This window comes from Martes martes (assembly GCF_963455335.1).
Source record: "Martes martes genome assembly, chromosome: 7".
NCBI lineage: Eukaryota > Metazoa > Chordata > Mammalia > Carnivora > Mustelidae > Martes > Martes martes.
In genome coordinates, this window is record NC_137894.1 from 33,541,811 (window position 1) to 33,547,810 (window position 6,000).

At 50.2% G+C, this 6,000-nt stretch overlaps 1 long non-coding RNA gene across 1 annotated transcript; it reads right to left on the reverse strand.

Annotated features, from left to right (window-relative positions):
- Positions 1-1,037: 1,037 nt before the first annotated feature.
- On the reverse strand, positions 1,038-5,455 carry LOC308346319. The gene is made up of 3 exons (XR_013967165.1): positions 5,437-5,455; positions 4,016-4,139; positions 1,038-2,307 (listed from the first exon to the last, which is right to left on the reverse strand). It is a non-coding gene; the product is annotated as an uncharacterized lncRNA (long non-coding RNA).
- Positions 5,456-6,000: the final 545 nt, after the last annotated feature.

Genomic DNA, 6,000 nt, shown 5'->3' on the forward strand with positions numbered 1-6,000 from the left:
CAAGGTGGGAAAAGAGATCAATAATGGAATCCAGCTTGGGAGAGGGGATTCTAAGGCAGGGCAAACCAAGTCAGGCTTACCTCCCAGCAGAAACCCTGAAAAGCAAGTTACTCACCATCTCTGAGCTCAGCTTCCTATGAGAGAGAGAAAGAAAAAAAGAAAAACAAAACACCTGCCATGCCCTGTTCTCTGGCATCACATGTTCTTTTTAAAGTTACATCTTTAATTCTTGGAGGGATGCGTGACCACGTTTGGGAGTGTGATTACTCTGCGGTCAACTGCTGTCCATTTGTACCACATCTACTTAGGAAGCTCCACGTTATGAAATAGCCGTCATCTCAAAACCCTAGAATGACCCTCTCCACCTGCTCGGCTTCTGTCTCTCAGCCTGTCAAATGCAGATAATAAAAACGGTTGCTTTTCCTCCAGCGTTTACATGGGGGGAGGGAGAGAGCAGGGGTGTTGGAATCTATAGCTGCAGATCAAATCCTGTGCTAACACGGCCCAGCTGTGTGAACGGTGGGCCCCAGTCATGCGACAAATCTTATGCTACCTTTCCGGAGCTCAGTTTTCCCGCCTGTAGCATGGGTCAGAACGGTGAGCCTCCTGGGATGCTGGAGGATTGCGAGCCATGCTGTGAGTGAAGGTGTACAGAGCAGCGTCCAGATGTGCTCAGAGCAGGGCTGACGGCGGGGGGGGGGGAGGGGGGGGCGGCGCTGGCTGCTGGGCAGCTGCCTTCTCAGCAAGGATGGGGCCACCCTGTTTCCCCACTCCAGGGATCTGCTACATGGGCTTATTGAAGACGCTGGACTGTGGAGCCCAGAACAAAGTCTAGAGCCCCACCCCGCCTCCATGACCACTTTGGGTAAGTCTCCTAATCTCTCTGGGCCTCAGTTTCCCCATCAGTAGAGTGGAACAGACGCTTAGAATAGGGCCGGGCATGGAAGTCGCTGCCATCACGATTCAACCAGACTCCGCCATGTCTCTGAATCCCGAGTCACCAGAAACACGGAGCCTCAAAATAAGAGGGTAAAAGGCTGGGTCTCCTGCTGGTTTTAATTACGGTGACAAGTGATTCACTGAAACACACGCCATCGTCCCTTGGCACAGTTTAGAGAACACGGCAATATTTTAAATGAAGTTTGGCTAAAGACGGGGTGAGTAACTGTTCGTGCGTGTCCTTCTTTCTTGCCTCCTTGAAAGCCGCACGCATCTAGCCAAATAGATTAAATTATCATTATGTTGCATTGACAGTCAACGCTGTTCCCATTAAATGCATTCATTAGCGAGTAAAAGTTCAATAAAGCCCCTTTGATGTTTACGTACTTCACGCACCCTCCTTGCATTCCCCATCAAAAGATGCCCCCAAGTTTCATCAGAGACCTCCATAAGATCCCCCCCAAACCATTGCTTATGAGGCTGGGCCCTCTGCGGAACGGAGAAACTGCCTTTAGAACGATATAAATAGGGCCAATTTAGAGATCTTTATTCCCATGGCTCCACCGAGGACTGGGGGACAAAATAAAGAGATTCCTGAGAATTTCTTTAAATGTTACTTCAACTCTGAGCTTTCTCCTCTCCGAGAGCAAATGGATTTCGATTACGCCAAGCCCGTGAGCAGCAAACGTGGAATTCGTGCCTAAAATTTCCCCCATTCACCAGTGATTCAGGCTTGTTTGTGCGGCAATGAACCTTTGTGCCGGCGATGTTAACGTGCAGTGAACCGCGGTTTGATTTCACATAGAAAAGCTCCCCATTCAGTGCGACGTTCCAGGTGTGCTCTCGCACAAAGGCCTTGATGCTCGGGTGATTTCGCATTGAAACCTGAAGTCAATCACACGGCTTTTGAGGTCCCTGCCCTTCCTGAATGCCACCTTGCTGCAGGGGAAGTGCGTGGAGGTCAGCGCCAGAGCTGACCCGGCCCGTGGCCAGTGGAGGTGCCCTTGGGTGAGGTGGCGCACCTGCCCGCAGGGTTGCTCTGGGGATGAAATGGAAGGTGAAATTGTCCTAGGGGCCTAACGGGTCCTACACAGAGGACAGGTGTCACCGTCACCGCCATCTGATCTGCCCGTTCTGTGCCTTCCTGCCTGCTTGGATTCTCTGATGTCTGCGTCAGGATCACAGCTTATGTTCATACCGGGCAAGAACGGCGGAGCTTCCAGGATGTTCTTTGTGTCCAAAGGACTACGTATCAGCTGGTGTCACCTCCAGGTTTTCCCAGAGGGTTTGCTTGTGCTTCATTTGGATCATGGGCTTCCGGGGTCCACTGGAGTGAACTCAAGAAACTTCTGGCTTGGCTTATAGCTCCTAGAGTAGCAGGGCATGGGAGAGGAAACCCCTCAATCTTCTGAGAAAGGTGGGGAGAGTCCCACGTTGGCCTGAAGGATATTACCTGAACCAAAGTGGGCCAGTTATGTTAAAGCTCAGAATCCTGCCAGCCTTTAGAAAGGGGCAAGTACAAATCCGCTTTCTGTCACTGAAGCCCCGATTCTATCTGCTGAGCCCTTGGTAGGAGACCTCTGCTTTATCCTGATAAGACCCGAGCAGTGGGGCAGCAGGAAGGCCAGCTGCATGTCCTTCTGGCACAAATGGCCGGAGTGTGGAGAAAATGCTGACCCTCTGAAGAGGCTAAATGGGCTGGCTCCCACAGCTGATTAGCAGATATGGTGACAGGCCTTCTAGAACCTTCCTGGGGTAAGAATGAAGGTGGAGGTAGGGGCAGGGGAAGGACCCCTAGTGTTAGAAACAGCTAATAGGGAAGGCGTTTGAAATATATGGGTCCTTTAATCTCCATATATGCCCTGTGAATAATCCCTTAAGTCCCCACTGTGACCAAATTTGTAGCCCAGGGCAGTGAAATGAGTTTCCCTTGCGTCACATCGACCAGGACAGAAAGGACCCAAGGGTGGTCCTTTGCCAGGATTCTATGCAGTCCATCTGATCCTACTGGTGTCTTTGCAGCCCGCATGGCCACAATTTGGGCATCAGGGGACAGCCAAGAAGCAGGGCTGTGGTGTAGGGATGTTGCAGGCGGCCAGGGGAGGGAGCCGTGCAGAGCCCCCTTGGGCCCTCCCAGCAGGAGGCCCTGTTGGCCCAGTGTTCTCAGCCCACCTTGCACGGGATGGAGACAGAGGAGCTGCTGGAGTGGGGGGTGTGGATCCAGCCCGGCAGAGAAGGACTGAGCCTCCAGGAGTACACACTGTTTAATCAAAGGGCAGAGGAGGAGGGTCAGGCTGGGAGGCCAAGAAACAATTAGATCTGCTTGTGGGCACCTGACCTAGGGTGGCTCGGGAATGGGCTAATCCGGTTTTCCTGCCGCCCTGACGTGCACCAGCAACCCATCCCGAGCCCTAGACCTGGGTCACCTGGGAGGGAGACAGAAAGGGGGGAATTGGGGTCAGCTTTGTAGACCCAAGACCACATGGAGCTTCTCAGGGGAAGCACAGGCTCACGCTCCCAGCAGGCAGGCAGGCATAAAGGAAGACTTCCTCCTCTCAAAAACCTTCAACTCCTTTCTGTTGCCTCTGGTAGGAAGTCGGCACATCCTAACAGTTTCTGAGCTACACCCGGTTCTTACCTTATTCTACCTTTCTGCCTGTAGAAGTAGAAACTGAAGCTTCTGGAACATGAGGAAGAGGAGAGGGCGAAGAGGGGCCGGGCTGGGTCTCCCGCCTCAGTACAGAATCCTGGGTGGTGTACCTTTCCAGGGACATGGATTGTGACTTTGAGCTCCCTGGGGTCTGCCTGGCCCCAGTGGGACAATGTGGGCTCCACAAATGCTTGCTGAATGAATCAGACTTGGGGGAGACTTCTCTTACCTCGTGAGCCCCCCTTCTTCACACAGTCAAGTCCCCTCTCAAGAACATGTCCAGGAGGCAGCTTCTGGGTGGGGGAGGGAGGAGGGCGCAGAACCTCTGGGCCCCCACAGCTCTGCTGACCTCAGAAGAGGAAGTTAGTGGACCATCTCTCTGGGGCGGCTGCCCCCAGGGTACCCTGACTCCAGAGCACTACCCACCTCTGTGGCTGTCCTTTGGCTTCAGGTCCACAGAAGAGACAATGTGATCTGTCCAGCTCAGGTCAGGTGTCCATCCCTGGTCCAATCATCTTTCTTGGGGCTTCAGGACACCCCACCGGCAGATCTGGGGAGGATGCCAGAGACAAGGAAGCTCCAGTATCATGACGGCATAATGGATGTCTGGGACATCTCACCTTCTCAATGATATCGTCCATTTCTGGAAGTTAGAAGCCATGGCTGACATCTTCTATTTTTCAATGCCTCTCCCAGAGCAAATCAATTTGCTCAAACCCCCAAATACAGGCACAGGGGCCTAAAGATGCGGTTTGGGGATGTGGGAACATCTCTTTCTCTGTTTCCACAACAGCAAAAGCCTACAACTTAACGTATGACTTGGGCAAAGCAATTTCATCCATCTTACAGACAGACCAGTCAAAACACACATCTCCCTGGCCCCGGCAGTGAGCGTGGAGGAGCCGAGGGCTGCTTCCGAATGAGGAGGAAAAACACCAGACAGGCACCAACAAAGGGACTCACACTTCCTATTTGAAAGTATGCCACCTTAAATGTTTATTACTAATAGTAATAAATTAATGGTTCAGAGAGTTCTAATTTTCTCTTGCTACCAAAAATTAGCATATTTTTTTTCCATTTTCCTAAATTGCTACCTTTTTGATAATGTGTATATAATTACCAAACGCTCCCTAATTCTACCCAAACTCACTCTTTGTTAGGCTGGCTGACTCTGCCTGCCTGCTGTCAGATGCCGGTGAGGTTTTTTCAAAAACTGTTATGATTGATGTAATTAAGCCGAGACAAGGCTTATATTTTGCCTTTTCTCCTGTTTTCTCTTCTTCCTCCCTCCCTACCACAGCAGAGTTGAGAGAGAGAGAGAGAGAGAGAGAGAGTATTAGTTGTCTTTGATTTGTTGGAACTGCTTTACCAGAATGCACAGTATCTGCATTTTGCTCAAAGAACTTAATAAAACACCCAGAGCAAACTTCAGGCTGAATTGTTCTCGTCAATTACCGGTGCGGCCTCGGGTTTCTCCTCGTTAATTGCTGTGAGCAGGGAAGCTTTACTCAGTGCGCAGTGTACCCAAGCATGTATGGAGTTTAATGAATCATACTAACTCTGCACTCCAAGCAATTAGGTAAATCTAGCTGTTAGTTAGTGAGGCATAAAATAAATTTAATCTCTCTTCTAAAAAATCAATTATAGTGCTGTAATGTATAATTCAATTTGGGTCATGCTACATAAATTTTCTGTTTTTAGTATGTTTTTAAACTGGTTGTTATTAGATTTTGCAAGCTTTGTGTGTGTGTGTGTGTGTGTGCGTGCATGTGTGTGTGTGTGTTTGTGCATGCGCGTGGACTGGAGGATGAGAGAAAGGAACACTCATGGAGAGAGACTGGACTTACTGAGGAAATGGTGTCTCACAGGGTCCCTGTCCGTTTGCTTCCGTGCCTTACTTGAGCACCTACTGTGTGGCACGTTTCCTGGAAGAAGGAGAGAAGGTATCAAAAATGCCTGCCCTCAAGGAGCTTCTAGTCTAATTGATTGTGCAAGACCAAACCAAACAGAAAAGTAGAACATAATGAGCAAAACTATAGACAGACACAGGTAAGGGGTATTGGAGAAAGAACTGGGAGTTTCAAATCCGGATATTGGGCCAGTTTTTTTTTTTGAAGATTTTATGTATTTATTTGAGAGAGAGTGCGCGAGAGAGCTGAGGGTCAGAGGCAGTAGCAGATTCCCCACCGAGCAGGGAGCCCGATGCAGGACTCCATCCCGGGACTCAGGGATCTTCACCTGAGCCGAAGGCAGACACTTAATGGACTGAGCCACGCAGGCACTCCTGGACTCATTTTAAATTCTACTTCTAACCAGCTGTGTGGCCTAAGGTAAGTGACCGCTTATCTACACCTCAGTTTGCTCATCTGTAAAATGGGCATGGTAGCCTCTTTCTCCCAAGGTTTTTGAGA